General features: G+C 39.0%; 1 long non-coding RNA gene across 1 annotated transcript; it reads left to right on the top strand.

Moving 5' to 3' along the window:
* The first annotated feature begins 10,768 nt into the window (after nucleotides 1-10,768).
* On the top strand, nucleotides 10,769-14,951 carry LOC111904963 (uncharacterized). Its single transcript, XR_006187474.2, has 2 exons — nucleotides 10,769-11,199; nucleotides 14,692-14,951. It is a non-coding gene; the product is annotated as an uncharacterized LOC111904963 (long non-coding RNA).
* Nucleotides 14,952-24,882: the final 9,931 nt, after the last annotated feature.

Genomic DNA, 24,882 nt, shown 5'->3' with positions numbered 1-24,882 from the left:
TCTATCTCCCTCTCCCTCGCCCTGGCAATCATAGAGGCTCAACGCGTAGCATGTCGTGGTAGCGGGTCCTCCTCAAGTCTTCATCACCCGCGTATTGGGGCACCAACAATGCCCTATCCCGGAACTTGGCGGTGATCTCCGCCACAGTCTCCGTTGTCTGCCTCATGTCCAAAAACTCCCTGGCCAGCTGCTGAAGCTCGACAGCCGGCGCAAACTCTGCCCTGAACTTGGTCGTGAAGTCCAACCAAGTCATAGCCTCGACAGCCGAGGCTCCCAACGAGTCCCCCACGGACTCCCACCAATCCCTAACTTGATCTCGTAAACACCCTGCTGCGAACCTCACCTTCGACCCCTCAGGGTAGAAGCTAATCATCTGTGCAGACTCAATGTCTGCAATCCATCGTCTGACAGCTATGGGGTCCTTCGCCCCGTGAAAATCCGGCACACTACTGCCCCGAAAGTCCTTGAAGGACAGCGTGAGAGATCCCGACTGGACAGATGCCATGTCGCTCCTGAATGCCCGGAGGCGATCTTCCATCAACTCCAATATCCCTTCCTTGATTGACCCGAAGATAATGGGGGTCGACTCAAGGATGCCTCTAGTGATCTCTGACGCGATGAACTCGCGTAGCCCTCATCTACTGGCTCGGAACCTGATCCCGAACCCGATCCCTCTCCTGTACTACCAACTGCTGGCCTCGAGCGTAGTACCACCATTTTGAAATACAAAAGAAATAACAATTGTTAGCGATACTGATACTTCTGGAGGGATCACACCTACTACAAGTTCCCTGGTCTTATCTTGGCCTTCCTCAATTCGGGTACGGATCCTCTGCTTTCAGTAGTACGGGCCCATACTACCCTCCACATCTATCCGTACCTTCTCCACGGACTGCCTTGACTCCACCAAGTCCCTTTCACTACCGCTGATCTCTGCTACTCTTATCCTAGGCTTACCCTAGGAAACCTCTGACTCCACCCAACCCAGTCCTCAGCTGCTGAAGGTCTCTTAGTGATGCCAGTTAGCTATTACCTGAATACAATCACATGTGACGAGGCTCGGATAATCCTTCGAGTAAGGGACTCATCCCTACAACGGTTCGGACTCAAACAAGAGCTACGCAATAGTGTCAAATCCAACACTCTGAGATTATTCAACCCTGATCACATGTGACCTTAACGTATTCACCTAACAACTAACTCCCATCACTCAAAGCCCACATAGCACAAAGCAAACAACATTTGGACAAAAGGAAACAATCTCAAGCAACTCTATCCTCGTAGAGAAAAACTGAACTAGCATACAATGCTAGACTCGTACTATCAGGCATAACCTAACCAGGTTATCCTACTGCTGTCTACTCAGTTCTAGCATGCAACGTTTCATACACTAAAGCACATAAGCAAGCACATAAGGCATCACTCCTAGATCCTTAGTCCTATTCTAGCATTTTGTTCTACTGAAACTGATAAACATAACATAAGCTTGTATGGGTACTTTGGGGAATACTTACTTGAGCTCGGCCGGCCGCGCACATCGCACACTTCATTCTTTCTTAAAACCCTTTACTTAGCCTTTTAGAAAACATTTTCTATTTCCATAATCTTTTAATCCCTCGATTTGAGTTCAAACACCCCCGAAGGTGTGTCCGAATCCCTCAAACCAGGGCTCTGATACCAACTTGTAACGTCCCAAAAATACGAGCCAAAAATTTCATTTTTAAAACATGCACTTGGCAAGACATTAGGGATAAAACGTTCAACGATAATATCATTTCACAAAAGATACTGCATGTCTAGAATTTTTTTTTATAAATCATTACAGTGTCAGAGTACAATTTCCCAGGAGGATCTCGTGATGCGGAAAGCAAGGCATGTGTGTGATGTACCACTACCGCACCAGCTCCTTCCCCTTCAATGAAGAGGTACCTGAAACCGAAACTGAAAACTGTAAGCACGAAGCTTAGTGAGTTCCCCCAATATAACACATACCATAAAATCACATAGCATACATACTGCCGGGCAATTCTGGGGTGCCCGACCTACCCGTGTCAAGCCATTCCGGGGTGCTGACCTACCTGCCGATCCTAACAACCGACCCTCGGAGATTAGTCCCCTCCTACTACCTCTATCTACTATTCCCTTCCTACTACCTCTATCACATATAACATAACAATCCAGCATGCAAACATATCATCACATATTGTCAGACGTATCTGGGGTGTCTGACGACCGTTCGTTCCTAACAACCGAACTCTACTACTATCATATTTACATTTCATGCTAGCATATAACATATCAGGTAGTAGCAAACCTAGGTGATATCACAAAGACAATCATCTATCATACGTCTCCTACTGGTGGGCCGGCATTGTGGCCTTAAACCCACCACTACTAGAAGGTAACTCACCTCGAAATAGCTGCTGATCGGTGTGGGAATTGACTGTCTGCTGTTGCTGCCGCTCCGAAAATCCTCCGGCTATAATTCCCACAAAATACTCAATCAAACACCGCTAATTGCCCCTTGGGTAAAATGACCATTTTACCCCTGATCAAGTCAAAAGTCAAAGTGAGAGTCAACTTCCAGTTGACCCGACTCGCCGAGTTGGCTCGCCAACTCGTCGAGTCCCGTCCATTCGATTGTCCTTAATCTCGTCTTTACTCGTCGAGTTAGGCATTGACTCGACGAGTTCACCTTCTAAACTGATGTCCAAGTCCTTCATCCTACTCGCCGAGTTCATCTTCATCCGATGAACACTTTATGTTGTGACTCGCTGAGTCGTATGAACAACTCGTCAAGTCTGTTCTTGATCTAAGAAGGTTGCCTTGAACTCGCCGAGTTCCTTCATGGATGAGTTCGACTTCCAACTCACCGAGTCCACCCAGGACTCACTACTCTACTCGGCATAAACGAAAAGGGGGAAAAACTCAGGGACTCGCGACTCGACTCGCCGAGTCTGCCACATGCAAATACTATACACTCGATCTTGTTCGAATCCAGTTCATGCCATTTACAGATCTGGGTTCTTAGGGCAGGATTTTCACGTAAAGTTTCCAACTTTACGTGTAGAAATGCATAGACTGGGGATTAAAGGCAAAATAAGGGCTAAGAAGGTAGATCTAGGACATTCAAGCAATTTACTCCCATAAAGGCTATAGATCTGAGCTTCTAGAGCTCAAACATGACTACATCTAGTGGATAACCAACCTATTACGAATTCTACTTCATGCACAAGCTTGGAAAAGGTTCAAGAAGAGCTCAAAAGGTGCTCTAATGGGGTTTTAAGCATACAAACAGAATGGAGCAGAGATATACCTCAGAGAACTCTGAAATAGCACCAAGATATCTGGTCTCCTTCTTCTCTTCTTGATCCACTCTCCTTCTTCTCCCAAAATCTTCAAGGAATCACTCTAATCACTTCAATCTCACAAGAAACGAGTTAGGGTTTGATGTAGGGTGCTCTGAGGGTGAAAGGGGGCGAGCTTGGGCCGCACAAGCTAGCTTAAATAAGGGGAAAACCCTTGAAGTTAGGGTTTCATCAGACAGCGGGGACTCGCCGAGTCGCCAACTTAAACATGTTCCGGATCCCGTCTCTACTCGGCGAGTCGGACCTACAACTCGCCGAGTCCAAGGCTAAAAAATGAAAACCACTAAGATAAATTTTACGTACCAGGAACCAGGTGCTACAATACTTTAGTGTAGCACTCTCTTGGACCAGTGTAAGTGTTCAAGTCTCGATTTGTACCATTCATATTCACTAGATCTTGATTTATGTCCTCCTTTTCTCTTTTTTATGGGTTGATGCATGGAGGGATCTCATAAAGTTTGCAACTTTATGAATCTCCAGGTCAAGGAGACCTTGTAGTGGATTGGATCTGGTTCCAACCAAATTTTTGTTGCCATGCATAGAAAGTAGGTCAGGGATTCCCTTTTTGACCTAATATGGGTTCAAAACATGCATTAGACATGCATGTATTATAAAGCACGAATCTTTGGAATGGTTTAGGTGGTTGAACCACTTCTGGAAGGAGGAGACTTTGGATCTTAAGGATTGAGGACTTTATGGTTGAGCCCTTACATGGTTTAGCATGTAGTTTGGGTTTTTGGACCTTCTTACGATCCCAAAGGATAAAGTTGGAAACTTTATCCTCCCTAACCACATTTCTAGTTCAGATTTGAGCCTTAGTGCTCTTGGGGTCGAAAAGGTTGCTGAATATCTTAAGTTGTTGGGAATCTGGCGAACACGGCATGTTGGCTGAAGATTTCCCGTCTGTGGAACAGTTCATGGAACACGACATGGTGAAAAGAGAACACGACGTGTTGGTCAAGCCAGTCCATTGACCTTGACTTTGACTTTGACCATGTTGACTCTGAGGGTATTTTAGGTATTCTAGGTTTTGATTGGATTGGTCATTTGATGGTTGTAGGCATTTGAGTTATGAGCGAAGATTCAGAGTTAGGCGTTATCAGTTATGTGCCACTTGTAAGGTGATTTTTCCTCACTGTACTTTCGGGTCGAAGGCACCAAGGACAGCCTATTGGTTTGATAACCTAATATTATAGGTATACTGAGTATGGAATAGATATGCATGCTAGTTTTTGACATGCTAGTTTGTTAGATTTGTAGGCCTACCTATGATACTATCTGTTTATCTGTATATGATATTATCTGTTATATGTCGACATATCGTGTTTGAGTTGAGGTTGTACTGCTCCATGCTCTAGCTAACAAACCCTGGCGCATACCAGTTATGGGCTAAGGGCTAGGGAGGGCATGCCAGACTCATACTGCAAGCTCATGAGCATTCCAGATACGAGCTGAGGGTCGGGAAGGGCATGCCAAACTCGTACTGAGGGCTTAGTAGTATTCAGTCCGAGGACTGGTCAGGCCAAGGAGCAAGCTAGACATAAGTTGCGAGCCAATAGGGCAAGCCAGAGTTATGATGTAGGCTCATGGGCAATCCATTTTGTTAGTTGTGGACCCATTGCATGTTGTAATTGTATTTGTGCTATTTGTTATTTATTGGTATTTTAGGGGAACTCTCTAAACTTTGGGCTTACAGTTTTGGATTATGCTTCAGATAACTCAGAGGATCGCGAGAAGGCGAAGGCGTGATCGTCCACCTCATCATATTGTGTTTTATGATTTTGGGAAAAACTTTGATGTCTAAACTATTTTGACAACTGCAATGTAAACAATTATAATTTTTTGTTGGTTGAAAAAGTTTAAATTTTTATGAGTTTTTACTAGTGTTACACAATAGGTGCTAACATGAATACAGCTGCTAATTGTCAGTCTACAACGGATAATTTTTTTATCAGATTTTCTGCTTGGAAAGAAACATTATTATCCATTGGCGGTCATTTAACTCATCTGAAGGCGGTTTTGGGTAGTACTCCAATCTACCAAATGTCCATATTTAAAGTGCCTATTAAGATTATTAAGCTCTTGGAATCTTTAAGAGCTATATTTTTTTAGAGAGCAGACATTGGAGAGAGAAAGCTACATTGGATTTCTTGGAGTAAAGTGATGAGTTATAAGGAAACAGGAGGTCTTTACATTAGAAGCAGTTTTGCTTTTAATAATGCTCTTTTATTCAGGTGCATTGGCGTTCTTTGCAAAATCAAAATGATTTATGGGCTATGGTGCTCTCGACTTTACACTCTTCTTTAGGAGGTGATCTGATTATTAAAAGCGCAGGTTTAAGTTCATGGCTGAATATGATTAGGGGGATTGAACATCTAAAGAAGAAAGGTTTTTTGTTTTGCAGGATATATGTACTAAAAAGGTGGGGAATGGAAAAAGTACTAGGTTTTGGCTGGATAATTGGCATGTGTTGAATATTTTAAGAATAAGGTACATAGGCTTTTTGTTCTTGATACAAATTTTGAGGTGTGCTTATCAGACCAGTCCTCAAAAATGCATATTTTGGAGGCATTTGTGAAATATTTGCAAAACGTTGTTACTGATGCTCAATGGGATGAGATGCGAGAAATCATCAATGATGTTCTTTTATCCAGTTCATCTGATTCTTACTCGTAGAATCTAGATGTCAAGGGATAATTCTCGGTTGCCTCGATGAGAAATTTTATTTATGCATACACATTAGAGTATTCTAACATTTCTACTAGATGGAATTATTATGTTCCATTAAAGGTTAATGTTCATGTTTGGCGGATTGAAATAGATAAGCTTTCCACTAGATTGAATTTACTTGATAAAGGCATTGAATTAGAGTCTTTATTATGTCCCGTTTGCTTTGAAATTGGTGAGTCTGCTGGACATCTTTTCTCTAATTACAATATATTTGACCCATATATGGCATTCAATAGCTAGGTGGTAGAATATATGTGTTCCATTACATGCAATGTTGTAAAACTTGTTGAGTTGAGAGATTACTTAGTCGAGTACTCCCTACTCGGCCCCATACTGAAGCGAGCAGTGTTGTAAAACTCAGCCAATTCAGTGATTAATATGTATAATATACTTAATGATTTATAGTTTTAACACATACATATGATTATTACTATATATATATATATATATATATATATATATATATATATATATATAGTAATAATCATATGTATGTGTTAAAACTATAAATCATTAAGTATATTATATATATATATATATATATATATATATATATATATATATAAAACTATATATATATATATATATATATATATATATATATATATATCATAAATTTTCAATTATTCACGAAGTGAGACCATTACGTGTTTTTCAAGTTTTGTGTGTTCACATGTACCTAATTTTCTTATATATTTCTATCAATTTATGCTTTTGACATAATATTTCCCTAAAAATATTTCTACATGAATTATTGAAAGAGTTCTTCCCTAGTACTCACTACTAGACAGTCGACCGAACAGATACCGAGTAGTGAGTTCTACAACCTTGATCACATGGTATGGTTAATGAGATATCCCATTGGGTTAATTCGCTAAAGATGAATAAGGAGACTACACAGGTTTTGGCTACAATGATTGCTGTTTCGTTTTCGATCATTTGAAAATTTTGTAATAAACTAACTTTTGGAACGATAAAGCATAGGAGAGGCGAGATTTTTGATGATATTCGGTATTTTTCTTAATTTTGGATTTATAATAGACATAGGAAAAATACTATTTCTTAGGATTGTTGGTTGTTATCCTCCAACATGGCTTTGTAGTATTTTTTTTATTGTTCTCTACCTTCTTGCTAAAGGTTTATAATACCACTCTCGTTACCTCTCTCTCTCTCTCTCTCTCTCTCTCTCAATATATATATATATATATATATATATATATATATATATATATATATATATATATATATTAGTTTGGGTTTCAGTTTGGTTGTAAAATTTTAGACACTAATTTTCATAGTTAAGGTTTGGTTTTTGGTCAAACAAACATAAATCGGCATTTTCTCTTTCCAATGGAAATCATTAAAAACTAAGTGTGAGACCTATGTATTACATGAGTTTATTGAAAAAAAAATTAAATATGAAATTTTAAAAGTTTGAGAAGTTGGAATTTATAAGAAAAATAAGAATAATTTTTAATTATTAAAATTAATGAGGATTTAATACATTAAATACATTACAAATATAAACTCTTTCTAATAAACACCTTACATATATATTTCCTAATATATTAAATCTAGAATTTTAATTTAATAAAATGACAAGTGGAGAATAAAAAATTCAAAAATTTTAGAAAATAACATGTGTCCAAATGAAAGAGAAGATGACATATGACAAAAAGATTTTGATTTATTAAGGATGATTAGTTTCCAAACTCCATGTTACAAAAAGGTTGATGAACATTTCAGTAAAATAGTGGAAAATGTCCGATTAATAAAATAAAAATATATGTGGTTGATTATACATTTATATTGAGACAATATATATATATATATATATATATATATATATATATATATATATATATATATATATATATAGAGAGAGAGAGAGAGAGAGAGAGAGAGTCAAGATCAAATAAGAAGGAAAATTTTGGTAGGAAGGTAAGAAGTATTTTTTTTCTACATATTTTTTTTGCGAACAAACAAAATGAATCATTAGATGATTTATTTGTAAGATGATTCACAAAAGAAAATTCTCAAAAAAACAGCTCGATGATTCATTTATACAATGATTTTGTTGTTATTCACTAAAATTGTCACAAAAGTAAATTTTTTCTTAATTTACTTAAAAATGAATCATAAAGATGCTTTTTTGGGAATTTTTTCTTGTGAATCATCTTACAAATGAATCATCTAGTGATTCATTTCTTTTGTTCGTCAAAAAAATATGTAGAAAAAAAACTTCTTACCTCCTACCAAAAAAAATTTCTTACCGGATCTCTATCCTATATATATATATATATATATATATATATATATATATATATATATATATATATATATATATATATATATATATATATATATATATATATAAAAGCAAAAATAACTAGCATATGAATCGTAAATTTTTGAGTTTTAGATTTAGCATAATAATTTTATATGTTGGTAAATTTGATTTTTGTATAAAAAATAAATTATAAAAGTTGTATATTTAATTTTCAGAGAAGGTAAGTGTATTTTTTTATGTTTGGGTTTTAGCTTTTGGGTATAATAAATTCGTATGTCGTTTATTTGAACTTTATTTAGAAAATAAATTACAAAAAACTTTCCTTGTAATTTAAAACAAAATGTTCATATATGTTTTTTTATAAAAAAATTTCATGTATTTAAATAATATACTCTTTGGTTTATATGTTCAAAAAAATTAAAAAAAGATGATCTCTGCCTAATTAGAAATCTATAGATTACGTTTCTCACAAATGGACATAAATATATTCGCACCTTGCATCCCTCGTAAAAATAGAATGAAGACAATTTTGTAGTTAACAATAAAATATAAAATCTTACCAATTGAACAAATTTTTATAACTTAACGCTAATTAGCTAGCAATTGGGGACATGACAGAGGTTAAATGCCGAAAGAGAAATTAAATTTATTAAAAACCCTAGTGGATAATAGAAATGAATTATTTTGTCATAAAAAGTTGATATGCCGACAATAATTTTCACTCTACCTCAACTTAACATGTTAAGTGGACCAGCTACACTAAGAAAGTAAGCGAAAACAAAGGGAGTAGAAGAGTGATAAAAACCTTTTCACTTACTACAACGTGCAAGATGAATGATAGATTGTCAAAAATTTCTCTATCCTTGAAACCAATCCAAAATCAATGAATTGGGCTGAGATCTTTAACATCCTCCTTAATAAAAATTTTTTTGTCACTTGTCATTCGCTAATGAATTTTAACACTTGTCATTTTGTAGTATTTTTGAAAGAAATATTATCCAATTTTCAATTTTTAATTTGTTTCAATTTTTAAAATCAAAGTCATATACTATATATATATATATATATATATATATATATATATATATATATATATATATATATATATATATATATATATATATATATATATATATATATATATATACTATTAAATTGCAATAAATATATATCTTCGTTTCTTATTTTAAAGTTATACATTAAAAAATATTAACATTTTACACTTTAATGTTTAATTCTTTTTTAAATTAACCCGTGTAATACACGGGTCTCACACCTAGTTTTAAATACATGAAAAATCAAATATATGGATTTTTTTATTTTATGTTTTATTCATTTTTATATAAAATAATGATACGTAAAATGTATTAATTATATTTTTCAATCAATTTTCTTTATCTTGATATTTTCCTTGATCTAGTGAATAAAAATATATGTAGTAACAAAATGCAGAAATATATTTGACTTCTCTGAATATACTGTATCATTGTTGAAAATTTTGAACCTAAACTCCATATTCCAACCCGCTTAAATTTCATTTTGTGTTTTGGAGATATATTCGATAGTTATGGTCTCCAAAAGATTAAAACGGGTACCATTTTGGCCTTTTTCTTTTTCTTTGTAATTTGCACACTTATCTTGTCTTTGTAATTGATTATATTCGATATCATGGTTGATTTTGACATTAGCCTTGCCTTTGTAATTATTTATATTTTTTTAGTTTCTTGTTAGTTTTCTATATATAATATTCACCATTGAAAAAAAAAACCCAATTACAAAACTCTAACCTTATTTTGTAAATTATGCTTTTCTAAATCTATTTTCCATTTAACTTTAAAGAATTATCAGGATTTATAACTTATTTAACTATGTTCAATTTTTTTCAACTATATAAAATTTAAAAGTTAAATGGATCAACCAAAAGAAAAGGTAAATAACTTAGCTTGAAGGTCAAAAGAAAAGGTATCATGGAAAATGAGGACGTGCACTAACAGCAGACCATAAAGTTCACAAGACTTATGGCAAGTAATATATTTGGTAACCTTCCATTAGAAAAATAAAAATAAGAATAAATAAATTATTGTCTTAAATACTCTTTGCCTCCTTTGCTTTCTACACAAGGAATTAAAAAGAAGAGAATCTTGCAAGGAGGTTATTAGCGGTTGTATAATTAATAAAGTGCAAGGACCACAAAATTAAAGCATATATAATTATGCCCATAGTAAAATAAAAAGAAGTTCTGAAACGAGGATTAAGAAAACAGAGGTACATGGTTATAGTTGCATGCATCTATGCAGAAAACTTTTGTAGCTATAAAAAGAAGCCGTCTATGCAATGTTTGCATTTTGGAAAGTAGTAGATTTGAGTTCACAATAAAGATGGACTTCAATTGTTGGTTATAGTCTAACCAAGAAGAGTCAAATAGTCAAACTCCAATAAGGAAATACAGAAATAAAGAATTATAAGCATATAGAGTGTAACACCGCAATATGACACAAATAAGAGAAAATGTTGGACCAGTTCAAAATCACTAGCGAAACAACAAAAGTACGACACCCAACGATGCCAGTGTATCTCACCAGGGCCGGCCCTATTGGAGTTCAACCGGTGCTTAAGAACAGGGCCCACCAAGACATAAGGGCCCAATTTTTTCCCTTTGTTAGTGTTATGCTAACTTTACTGCTTACATATTGCTGGAACTAGAAGAAGAGGCCGACGCACACAAGCAGGAAATCAAAAAATCGAGGGGAAAACACGCTTCGATTCTTGAACGCGTGCCTACTATCGAAGGGTCTACAATCATCGACAGAAGTAAGTAACGATTCTATTTTTTTGTTTAAAATCATATTTGGGTTATGATGTTTTTGTTCTTACTTCTTTCTTCTCCAAAATCAGAGGTATTATCACTTATATCAAAGACATTGAACTGTAAATATACTCTGACTTTCTTGTGGTTTCGATTCCGAAAATCAGAAGCTTTGAGTTTCTTTTGTCTTACTTCTTTCTTCACTTGAATCAGATGCATTTCACTAAATTAGAAGCCGTAATTTCCTATTAGATCTAACATTCTAAGTTTTTGAAAATCAGAAGCAAAACATATTCCAAAAGCTCCAATTCGTCTTGAGTTTACGAAAAACCGTAAGGTACAGAAATTTTTATTTTTTCTTTTTTTTTGATTCGTATATGATAATATAAGTCATTATCTTTTTGATATAGTATTCCATCTGAATTTTTACAGGTTTTTTAAAGGTCTTAGAATCAAAAGATTTGTAGTATCTGAATGTCTTAGAAACAAGTTTTTTATTTTATTATTACAGTTGTAATTTTAATATTTTAAGAGGTTTTAAATAGAACCAAGTCTTTATGTGTAGTATTTTGAATGACACTTGAACTTATGTATATTGCAATCAAAATGAAAAAGTATAACTTCTAGAGGTTAATTAGTAATTTCATATGCTTAAGATTTTTCAGAGAAACTAAATGGTCAAACTATTGGTGGTGTCAACAACTCCTTTATTGAAACATCATATGAACCGTTGGAACGTTACATCAAATATGAAATAATATGGGTTAAACAAATTAAATGAAATTAGCATACAACCCTTTTATCTTCAACAATTTTGGGCCTATATTTTACTCAGTTGTACAAGGCTTTTAAAATCTCTAGATCGGCCATGTATCTCACAATCAACATCAGATTGTACTCCACTTCTTTTGAGTTTTTCCATCCAAACTTGGACAACAAAGCATAATCTTAGGCAGAAATAATCAACACTTTCCTTGGATATTAAGCATTTGGACGGTGGGTAATGTCATATTAGCCCATCAAACTGATCGTGTTTGTTTTAAAATGACACTCAATTATTATTATTATTATTATTATTATTATTATTATTATTATTATTATTATTATTTTGTAAATTAAGGGAGTGAAGTCCGAATTTAACGTTTTAAAAGGTCCTTATTTGACTTGATACCAGGTAACCAGGTAAAATGTGGTGATGTATGCTTGATAAATAGGCTTAACACTTAAGAGGTTTGATGTAGGCCAAATTATTCTTTCAAGCATTTTGTCGAACACCTTCTATGCAATTCTTATATCTTTTTTTTCTAACACCTTTATGCATTTGTTATTTCCCCCATTGACTGTTAAACCTTTACCACAAACCCATTAACAATGGCAACTTAATTTTTGCAGTAATTATGTATGAACTAGAGGAGAAAAGCAGAATGATTAAAGGGAAACCTTAATTATGTTCTTGACAACCTATTTAATTGAATATATGATATCAATTGGGCATTAAACAAAATCTCAACAAAATCGGGTTATCATTCGATTTCAAGCCCTCGTTGATAGCAATTTGTACAGAATCTGGAATCTAAAACTGATGTATAACAGGTTTTAATCTCAAGTATCATTACAATGAAACTGAAGTATAAAGAATCTGAAATTAAGAATCGAAGCTCGGATTAACAACGAAGAAAATGAATTGGATTATTTCGATTCATGTTTTTGGTGCTCTGATTCGTGTTTCTGGTACGCCGATTTGGCTATTGGGTCGCCAGTTTGGTGATTAGGCGAGAATTAATGTAACACCCTGATCCTCAGGTATTAATAATGATATTTTGGTTTGGATTTTTGAGAACCTACTCAGCGAGTTGGCCTCCCTACTCATCGAGTAGTAGCGGGTTTGTCCGCGAAGTTTAATGATCTACTCGCCGAGTCCATTATGGGACTCGATGAGTAGATGCTGGCAGATGAAACCCTAGATTTCGGGGCCTTGCACCCTATTTAAAGGGTCATTAGCCTCCCTAGCCTCCCCTTTACAACTCTTTACATCCCAAAAACCCTGATTCGAGTGTGCGTGTGTTTCTTGGTGATTTTAAGCTTGAAGGAGGGATTTGGTGAAGGAAGCACTTGAGGAAGCAAAGGGCTCGTGGGGATTCAAGATCTACCTCTGTGGAGCACTTTCTGATGGTATTAAGCTGTTCCTTGGCTCATTTCCACCAAAACCCTCTTGTGCATGGATTCTAAGAAAGGGCTTTTGTGTTTAAGCCAAGATCTGAAGTTGTAACTTTAGATCTGGACTCCTTTTGGCTTTGAGATGCATAAAGTTATCAATTGATCCTAGCATGTGCCTCCCCTCAAGTGTATGACTCCATTCCAAGCTTAGATTTCCTATTTTAGGGCCTTAAAGCCTTGCATGCACGTAAAGTTTGCAACTTTACGTGGAAAGCATGCCTCAGGAGCCTAGATCTGTAATTTGGAAGCATTGCATGGCTTAAAAGAGTCTGTATGGCTTGAGAAATGATAGGACTTGGTGAGTCTCAGGGGGCGACTCGACGAGTCATATGAAGGCAGGCATGGACTCGACGAGTTGGATGAACAACTTGGCAAGCCCGATGAATATTGCTATGAACTCGACGAGTTGGATGAACAACTCGGTGAGCCGGATGAAGATTACCTAGAACTCAACGATTTGAAGGAACAACTCGGCGAGTCGAGTAAGATTCCCCCAATTGTTGGATGTTCGTAGACGTGTCGAGTGACAAGCAAGGAAACTCGACGAATGACCTTAGATTATCAATCAAGACTGTATGAACTCGACGAGTCACCTCGATGACTCGGCGAGTAGATGTTATCCCGGGAAACTCGGCGAGTCACTGGTTGTACTCGGCGAGTTAGGGTCAACATGGACTGTTGACTTGATCCTAGCTGTAGTTGACCAGGATGGACTTTGGGGAAATGATTGGATATTGTATGACACTTTTTAGGCAGTTGAGTGGAGCAGACCGTGGGGTATATTTGGTCGCAAGTGTTAGTTCAGCATTCGTGGTAGGTGAGTCTTCCCACCATACCTATGGGTCTAAGGCACCAAGGCTGGCCCATTATGTGATTATGATATATGTGTTATACATTCTGTGTTTTGTTATGTGATTGCATGTTTTGTATGAAGACCCCGGGGGAAGCCCGTGGCATTGGATGTAAGACCATGTGGGGTAGCCCATGGCAGTCCTAGGTGAAGACCATGTGGGGTAGCCCATGGCATTCCTAGGTGAAGACCATGTGGGGTAGCCCATGGCATTGGATGTAAGGCCATGTGCGGGAGCCCATGGCAGTCCTAGGTAAAGACCATGTGGGTTAGCCCATGGGATTCTCACAGGTTTCATGTATGCATAGCTTACGTGGTATGTGTGTAGCTTTTATAGCTAACAGGATATATGATATGTGATTTGTGTGTGTGTGGTATGCTCTGGGAAACTCACTAAGCATTTTGCTTACAGGTTGATTGATTGTTTCAGGTACTTCAGAGCCTAAGGGCAAAGGCAAGGCGTGATGACGTGGCGTGCACTCTACCTCTCTTTTTGTGTGATTGGGACTCTCTGATGTTTTTAAAAAGTACAATGAATTTGTAATAATTATGAATTGGAAAACAAATGGTTTGGAAACTTATGGATTATGGGATGTGCTTGATTAATTAAAAATGAAAAAAAAATCTTGGTAAGAATTGGGTCATTACAAGTTGATATCAGAGCCTTGGTTTGAGGGATTCGGACACATTCTCGGGTGTGTCGGGACTCAAACTAAGGAAGTGGTAAAATGTTTTCAAAAGTAACCAAAAAAGGATTGTTAAGCTATAGGAGGAGAGTGCAATGCGCGTGATCAGCCGAGCCAAGTAAGTAGTTTCCCAAGTTGAATAGCCATGTTATATGATAGTGAGCTTTGTCGATTATATGGAATTGCTAAGTGTATGTTTTAAAATTATATACGGTTAGGAACTGATAGCCTCAAAATGATTGATTTAGCCTATTTGATCCTTTCTGTGTATAATTTGCATGCCAAAAAGCAACCTGTAGTGATTGGTTTAACTGTATAAGTAGGACAACCATAAGGTGTCCGTGTTTGATTCATACGGGAGTTGTGAGTCATGGTTTGTGTGGATAGATTTGGAAGTACCAGGTAAAGCAACGGGGTAAGGTCTGAGTAGGTGTGGAAGGTAGTATTGGGCCCATACTACTGCACCCATGTTCTACCTGGGAATTCCAAAGGAAAACGGTATGGAAGTAACCTCGTTATGGGTATCCAGATCATTATGTTTTGTGAAATAACAGTCCAGCATGGTGGTTACGCGATTTGGATCAGGATCGGGATCAGGATCAGGATTGGGATCTGGATCCGGGGCTGGGTTAGGCGACCCTACTGATGGTATCGATGAGAGGCTGCGTGAGCTGATTGCAGCCGAGGTTACGAGGGGCATCCTTGACGCTATGTCACACCCCCGAACCAGACGGCGGAAACGTCCGGAGGCTGTCGTGACTCAATTGAATACCATAACATTGAATATATATGAAACATAACAACATTCATCACCATTCATCAACATAGTACAACCAGTAGTGTTTACATATCTTACATTGTTTAAACATTACATTCCCCAAAAATTAATTTGTTCAATTCATACAAAAATAAACTGCAACCGTCACTGAATATGATTTCCCTTGATTCACTGGTTCATAAGTAGTGTTTGAAATCGAATGTTTATATTTCTTGAAAAACCACCAGAAAATCCGATATTTTCTGAAAAGAAAAGCTTTCGAAAACGTTTGTGAAGATCCATAGGTATGCTTGTTTGTTTCTATACTTGTAAAAAAAAATGTTCATTGAAGATGTATGCGTTTCAAATCTGTATGTAATAAAAACCCTAGGGAAACCCGATGTTCCCCTAGTTATTTTGGAATCCATTAAGTTGCGTTGAAACCATTACGAAAATAGCAGTGTCAGTCCCAGGCGACGTTGGAAGGTTCTCGAGCAATGATTATTTACTACAAACCCGCATTACACAAACGCCCAGTTTATAGTTATACTAACGAACCCGAAGGCATCGTCCATACTAATCACGTTATCCAATCGCCCTGACTAGGTGTAGTCCCGCATCCGAAGAGAAAGAGGTCACGAAGACCCCGGTAACTCCATTAGCCGGTTGGGGATAAAATGTACGAGGGGTCCCCGACCCGCCTCGCATGAAATGTAGACTTTACTAGCAATACCAAAGGACCCTTGGGGACCAGTAGTATACAAGCCATTGAAAGTCCATTTACGTTGTGTCAGATCGGTAAAACCCAACACTCCGTAAAAAAATGTCTTCGGGCCTTAAGATCAGGTCATTGGGCTAGCTAGGCTCAACGAACAAGATTTTACACTTGTGGGGCCCAAAGATGGTGCGTAGACGTCTGTGCACACTCGCATGTTTATGTATTACCAAACGTTACTTGTATGATTCGTAGTGTCGAAGAGTTAGTAGTTGTAGATTTCCATTGGCTCGAGACCGAGCCAATTCGTTTAACAACGACTTTTGGTATTGTAATGAGTTGTATTTCGTTGATATTCGAGGTGTCATTATTTGATCAAATTGTACGTATTGAATTAGCCTTGAAATATTTCTGTTTTCAGCCCCTCATTATTTGTAAAATTTACATTTTTAACCCTTTTATTTGCAATATTTACCGGTTTGGTCCTTAAACTATTTTTCTTGACATTTTAACACCAAAAATTATTGAAATTAATATTTTTCAGCATATTTTTCATAGAAAACAGTTTAAGTCCCTGAAAATGCAGTTTTTCTCGGTTTTAGCCCATCTTTTCGCAATTTTGACAATTTTGCCCCAAATTGGAAAATTTTTGCAACTTTGGCCCTTTTTATATTTGGAAAGCATTTTAAACCTTTGAAAAGGATTTGGAACACTTGTAGTCCACTGTTTTACAGAAAGTTACAGTTTTGGCCCTCCAAAACAGAAAAATTAGCATAATGGGCCTCATTGGGCCGAAATTTTCATTTTTAGCCCAATAAGCTTGAAATTTATGTTTTTAATCCTCTAATTGAATATAATTCCAGAAATAGTTTTATGGAAACTGTTTTGGCACATTCCAACCATCAGAATCTGTGAAATGTCAATTTGGGCCCTTATTTTTGCATTTTTCACATTTTAGGCCCAAAATTTGTGTTTTTAACCCAAAGAAAATTATTACTAAACCACTTAGCCACTTTTCTTGAAGCACTTGGTGTTTAGAAATATATTTGAAGCTAAAATCATTTAACACAAGATATATCTCGGTTTTGATGAGTTTTAAGGCTAGATCCAACATAAAAACACATAAAAGCATACATATAAGCATGGAAATCATACAAGGCATACAAAACACATATAGATCTACACTTTCACTTGTATTCCCCCCCCCCCCCCACAAAACTCATAAAAACAGAAAATAGGGGGTATGAAGCTCACCTTGGGTGTGGTTTCGGTTTTGGAGAGAAGATGGGAGAAAAATGAAGTGATTTTTGGTCTTAGCACCCTTTGATGAAGATTTCGACCTCTAGGATGCAAGATCACAAGAGTGAATGAATTTAGAAGAGATTTTAACAAAATGAAGTAGCTAGATCATGGATTAGTCATCAACTTACCTTAGATGATGATTTTTGGTGATGGATCTTTCTTGTGAGCCCTTGATTCACGAAATTTTTGAAGAAGGGGGAAGGAGATGTTCTTCAAGATTTAGAGAGTGTAGGATAGATTTTTGTGAGTGTGTGTGTGTTGTGTTTGGCCGAGAGTGAGAGAGGAGAGAAGAAAGAAGTGATCTTGATATGATGCTTGCTTGGAAACATGAGTTATGTGCATGGAAGTCCAACATGTAAAAGTGAGGTGGCAACCCAAGGTCAACTCTCCCTTTTTCCTTGGGCTTGGGCCGAGAATGGGGAGAGAAGAAAGGATTTTTGGGCTTTTTGCCCCTAAGCCCAACATTAGAGGTAGTTTGGGTGCTTATTAGCCTTATAAAATAAAATTGTGATTTTTATGCTTTAATGAGCTAGGTTAGATTAAATTATGGACCAAAGTTTGTGATTTATTTCATTCTAGGCCCAATATGACCCAAGATGTTGAAATAATTTAGTGTGGGTCCAATTAGAGCCCATTTAGGGTTCTAAGCCCATGATAGTCCAATTGGAAGCTTATTGGTCCATTTGGATCCAATAGGGGAGTCCTAATTCAAAATGGACTTAGCAAGGACTTTTAGGGTTTCCAATTGTTTGATGACTATTTGTAGTTCTAGCATGTTGTATTTACTTGAAGTTTTTGATTCATATTAACTTGGATATATAGATTACATGGCTCAAAATTTACAGTTGTGACATCATCCCCCCGTTAGAGGGAATTTCGTCCCGAAATTCTGTTTGAAAGCTAGATTTAAGAATGCTAGAATAGGTGAGGGTACTTCTGCTTCATTTGATCTTCGCGTTCCCACGTGAATTCTGGCCCACGCTTTGCGTTCCACCGTACCTTCACGATCGGGATGCGACTCTGCTTAGTACGCTTCACCTCCCTGTCCATGATTTCGATTGGCTCTTCGACGAACAGGAGATTCTCATTGATTTCGATTTTGTCAAGAGGAATGACAAGGGTTTCATCTGATAGGCACTTTTTCAGATTAGAAACATGAAACACGGGGTGCACACCGTTTAGCTCCGGGGGTAGTTGTAGTCTGTAGGCTACCGGACCTATTCGGGCGACGATTTCGAAAGGTCCAATGTACCGTGGGTTTAGCTTTCCTCGTTTTCCGAAACGTATAACCCCTTTCCAGGGTGAGACCTTCAACAATACTCGATCACCGACCTAGAACTCTAAGGGCTTTCGCCGTTTATCAGCGTAGCTCTTTTGCCGGTCACGCGATGCCTGTAATCGAGCTTTGATCTGGACAATCTTTTCTGTGGTCTCGCGAATGATTTCTGGTCCTGTCATTGCCCTATCCGACGTATGTGTTCTTGCTAGCTGGGTGTCACCTACTTCAGCCCAACATAACGGTGATCTACATTTACGCCCGTACAGTGCTTCGAAAGGGGCCACCTTAATGCTCGAATGATAACTATTGTTATATGAAAACTCGATCAACGGTAGGTGGGTATCCCAAGACTTTCCGAAGTCTATCACACATGCACGAAGCATGTCTTCAAGCGTCTGAATGGTTCGTTCGCTTTGACCGTCCGTTTGTGGGTGATACGCGGTGCTCATATCAAGATGAGTTCCCATGGCCTTGTGGAGCGACTGCCAAAAGCGTGACGTGAACCTACTGTCCCTATCCGAGATGATAGATTTTGGCACTCCATGAAGTCTTACAATCTCTCGTAGGTACAAACGCGTTAGCCTCTCCATCTTGTAGGACTCTTTGATTGGCAGGAAATGGGCAGATTTCGTCAGTCGGTCGATTATTACCCATATGGTGTCCAATCCTTCCGACGTCTTGGGCAGCTTGGTCACGAAGTCCATAGAAATCCCCTCCCATTTCCACTCAGGGATTGCCGGTTGCTGTAACAATCCGGAAGGTTTCTGGTATTCCACTTTTACTTTGGCACACGTAAGGCACTTACTAACATAAGTTGCGATTTCCGCCTTCATGTTAGGCCACCAATAGTGCTGCTTAATGTCCAAATACATCTTGTCCGAACCAGGATGAATGGAGTATCGTGTATTGTGGGCTTCCTTCATAACGGTCTCTCTGAATCCTTCGATTTTTGGAACCCAAATGCGGTTCATGAAGTAGTATACCCCATTCTCTTTGACTTCCAGGTTCTTCTCCATTCCGCGCAATGCCTCGCTAGTTCTATTTTCCGCTTTCATAGCCTCTGCCTGGACTGATGCAATTTGAGTGGTCAGATGAGACTGAATGGTTATCGAGTGCGTTTTCGTACGGCGATTTGTGTATTCCTTTCGACTTAATGCGTCAGCTACCACGTTGGCCTTGCCCGGATGGTACTTGATCTCGCATTCGTAGTCGTTTAACAATTCCACCCATCTTCGTTGTCTCATGTTCAGCTCCTTCTGATTCAAGATGTGCTGGAGGCTCTTGTGGTCTGTGAAGATGGTGCACTTAATACCGTACAGGTAGTGCCTCCAAATTTTTAGGGCGAAGACCACGGCTCCCAGTTCTAGGTCATGGGTTGTGTAATTTACTTCGTGCGTCTTTAGTTGACAGGACGCATATGCTATCACTCTTCCACGTTGCATGAGAACGCAACCTAAGCCTTGATTTGACGCGTCACAGTAAACTACAAAATCTTCCGTTCCTTCGGGTAGAGATAGTACAGGAGCGCTACAAAGAGCTTGCTTCAAGGCTCGAAACGCAATCTCTTGTCGGTCTGTCCACTTGAATGGCACACTCTTTTGCGTAAGTAAGGTAAGTGGCTTGGCGATTTTAGAGAAGTTTTGGATGAATCTCCTATAGTAGCCTGCTAGGCCTAAGAACTGACGAATTTCTGTGGGCGTAGTCGGAGTTGCCCATCCTTCCACAGCTTTGACCTTAGAGGGATCCACATGAATTCCATCTTGGCTAACTACGTGACCGAGAAAATTCACGCTCCGTAGCCAAAACTCACACTTAGAGAGTTTGGCGTAAAGCCTTTCCGATCGCAGCGTCTCTAGGACTTGTCGGAGATGTTGGCCATGCTCCTCTTTGCTTCGAGAATAGACGAGGGTGTCATCGATAAACACAATGACGAAGTTGTCCAAGAACGGTTGACAGATTCGGTTCATTAGGTCCATAAATGCGGCAGGTGCATTTGTTAGACCGAAGGGCATTACAACGAATTCATAATGTCCATAGCGGGTTCGGAAAGCGGTTTTAGGAATATCTTCTTCTCGGACCTTGAGTTGATGGTATCCGGACCGTAGATCTATTTTAGAAAAATAGCTAGCTCCTTGGAGCTGGTCGAATAGATCATCGATTCGCGGGAGTGGGTAGCGGTTTTTAACAGTGAGTTTATTCAACTCTCTGTAATCGATGCACATTCTGAAAGATCCGTCCTTCTTTTTGACAAAGAGCACCGGAGCTCCCCATGGCGAGTAACTAGGTCGGATAAATCCCTTGTCCAGAAGCTCACTGAGTTGGCTGGATAATTCCTGCATTTCAGCAGGTGCCAACCGATATGGTGATTTAGCGAGAGGGGTTGCTCCTGGAACGAGGTCGATTCGGAACTCAACCTGTCTCTCTGGGGGTACTCCTGGAAGATCTTCGGGAAACACGTCCGGGAATTCACATGCTACCGGAATGCCTTGGATGTTAGTTTCTTCTTTAGTCTTGTCCACTATGTGAGCCAAGAACGCTAAGTTGTTCTTTCGCAGGTGTTTTTGTGCCTTGATGCACGAGATGAGGCGAAGATTCGTGCTAGGTTTGTCTCCGTAAATTACTAGGGTTTCGTGATTCGGGAGACGAAGGCGAACGGCCTTCTCGTGGCACAAAATCTCAGCATGGTGGGGGCTTAACCAATCCATGCTGATAATCACATCAAAACTCCTAATTGATACTGGCATTAGGTCTATTCGAAAGACGTGCTGGTTAAGGGTTAGGGTACATCCAGTGTAGATTTCCCTAGTGGATTCGGTCTTCCCATTGGCCATTTCCACCGTATAGGTTTCATTTAGCTTTTGGGGTTGTTGTTTTAATAAATGTTTAAACTTCTCGCTTACGAAACTTCGCTCCGCTCCGGTATCAAATAAGATGCATGCATAAGCGTGGTTTATGAGGAACGTACCGGTCACAACTGCGGGGTCCTGAACTGCATCACTCTGACCCATAGTCAGCATTCTTCCTGCTCCTCTGTTTCCTGAGTTGTTGTTGTTGTTAGGGCAGTCTCGACGGAAATGTCCCGTCCTTCCACACCCGAAACAGGTGTGGCTAGGCCCTGCGTTGTTGCCGCCGGCATTGGTGTTGTTGGTATTGCGGTGGTTGTTGTTGTTGTTCTGGTTGTTTCCCTGACTCTGGTTCTGAGAAGGATAAGTCCTGCAGAACTTTGCAGTGTGTCCCCTTCGGTTGCAACTGGTGCAATGGAACTCCCTACATTCTCCTTGGTGATGGAAACCGCACTTGTTGCATTTGGGATGATTGCCGGAATAGGGTCTTGAAGTATTTGAAGCAGCTGAGGCTGGAGCATGTGATGTGACTGGTACCGGCGCAGTGACAACGTGAACTGCCACCGTTTGCTGCTTTTTAGAGGTCTCGGGACCTTGACACCCCTTCCTCTTGTTGTTCCATCCTTTCTTACCATCGCTCTCCTTCTTCTTCTCAGTCTCTACCGGTTTCTCGCCCTTTTTGTGGTTATGATCATACAGCCTCTTTGCCAATCTCTTCGCACTGTCAAAAGTTTCAGGGTTCGCAGCTATCACATTCCCTTGAATGGGGGATGTCAGTCCCCAAATGAATCGTTCAATCTTCTTTCCCTCTGATGTGATCATACCCGGGCACAACAGAGATAGTTCGCTGAATCTCGATATGTAAGCATCGATGTTCCCATTCTGCACCGTGAGATTCCATAGTTCCTGCTCCATCTTCTGTATTTCGCCTCGGGGGCAGTACTCAGCCGTCAACATCTCTTTCATCTCTGCCCAGGGAATAGAGTTGGCGACAGGGAGTGTCATAGCTTCCACATGTCCATTCCACCAAGTGAGTGCTTGGTCCACAAAAGTGCAGGCCGCGAACTTGACTTTCATCTGCTCGGGGCACTCGCATATCTCGAATACCGACTCTACCTTCTCGATCCATCGCTTTAGGGCGATCACTCCTCCGGTACCGTTGAAAGTTCGGGGTTTAGCGTTCGCAAAATCTTTGTAGGTGCACGTTTTAGTGGGTCCTTGGTTCGTCCCGTTGTTCGAACTTCCGGAGCCTTGACCATTGCCTCCTCCATTGTTTCCTCGGTGAAGTTGTGCCATAGCTGCCGTGACCGCAGCAGACACGGCTGCCTGGAAAGCAGTGGAGTCAACTTCGGGCGGGGTTGGTTCGGGATTTCCGCGAGTAGCTGGGCGAGGCATCTTTCTGTCATGAAACGGAAAGATGTTGGGTGTACGTGGTTTCTGTGAGGTCGTGGTCCTACTGACTAGGTGTATGGCACGAACTTAAGTACTTCTATCATTTAGCATACAATCATAGATTTGCAACACATAGCAGAACACGTAAAAGTTCACTAATATTATCCCATGCCTCTTCCACTATTGCAAACTAAACAGACGTTCTCTTTTTGGTGATAAAGGGTATAATTTTTAGGTTCCTTGGCTATCCCGATCTCATCAAGACGTGTGTTAGTTTTACCTTGGAGGGAATGTAGTTGATCAGGCTACATTCACTCCTTGGTATCACTAAGAACAGTCCCGAGTTAACCGAGATACCAGCATTATGGTGTTTGATTCAGCGTTAGGTCCTTACTCCTAATGCAAGCAAGTGTATTTTATTTACTTGTTCTGTTCAGAGTTATGTTAGTCCCTCTTTTTGGTTTATAGTTGCATATCAATGTATGGCTCGACATGCTAGTTCACTATAAACAAAGCTCTGATACCAACCTGTCACACCCCCGAACCAGACGGCGGAAACGTCCGGAGGCTGTCGTGACTCAATTGAATACCATAACATTGAATATATATGAAACATAACAACATTCATCACCATTCATCAACATAGTACAACCAGTAGTGTTTACATATCTTACATTGTTTAAACATTACATTCCCCAAAAATTAATTTGTTCAATTCATACAAAAATAAACTGCAACCGTCACTGAATATGATTTCCCTTGATTCACTGGTTCCCTGAGAATACAAGTATTTTGAAAAACGTCAACATATGAAATGTTGGTGAGTTCATAAGTAGTGTTTGAAATCGAATGTTTATATTGCTTGAAAAACCACCAGAAAATCCGATATTTTCTGAAAAGAAAAGCTTTCGAAAACGTTTGTGAAGATCCATAGGTATGCTTGTTTGTTTCTATACTTGTAAAAAAAAATGTTCATTGAAGATGTATGCGTTTCAAATCTGTATGTAATAAAAACCCTAGGGAAACCCGATGTTCCCCTAGTTCTTTTGGAATCCATTAAGTTGCGTTGAAACCATTACGAAAATAGCAGTGTCAGTCCCAGGCGACGTTGGAAGGTTCTCGAGCAATGATTATTTACTACAAACCCGCATTACACAAACGCCCAGTTTATAGTTATACTAACGAACCCGAAGGCGTCGTCCGTACTAATCACGTTATCCAATCGCCCTGACTAGGTGTAGTCCCGCATCCGAAGAGAAAGAGGTCACGAAGACCCCGGTAACTCCATTAGCCGGTTGGGGATAAAATGTACGAGGGGTCCCCGACCCGCCTCGCATGAAATGTAGACTTTACTAGCAATACCAAAGGACCCTTGGGGACCAGTAGTATACAAGCCATTGAAAGTCCATTTACGTTGTGTCAGATCGGTAAAACCCAACACTCCGTAAAAAAATGTCTTCGGGCCTTAAGATCAAGTCATTGGGCTAGCTAGGCTCAACGAACAAGATTTTACACTTGTGGGGCCCAAAGATGGTGCGTAGACGTCTGTGCACACTCGCATGTTTATGTATTACCAAACGTTACTTGTATGATTCGTAGTGTCGAAGAGTTAGTAGTTGTAGATTTCCATTGGCTCGAGACCGAGCC

This window comes from Lactuca sativa, chromosome 9 (assembly GCF_002870075.4).
Source record: "Lactuca sativa cultivar Salinas chromosome 9, Lsat_Salinas_v11, whole genome shotgun sequence".
NCBI classification, from domain to species: Eukaryota; Viridiplantae; Streptophyta; class Magnoliopsida; order Asterales; family Asteraceae; genus Lactuca; species Lactuca sativa.
Note: the sequence above shows the minus strand (reverse complement) of the source record. Positions and strands in the feature narration are given on the sequence as shown.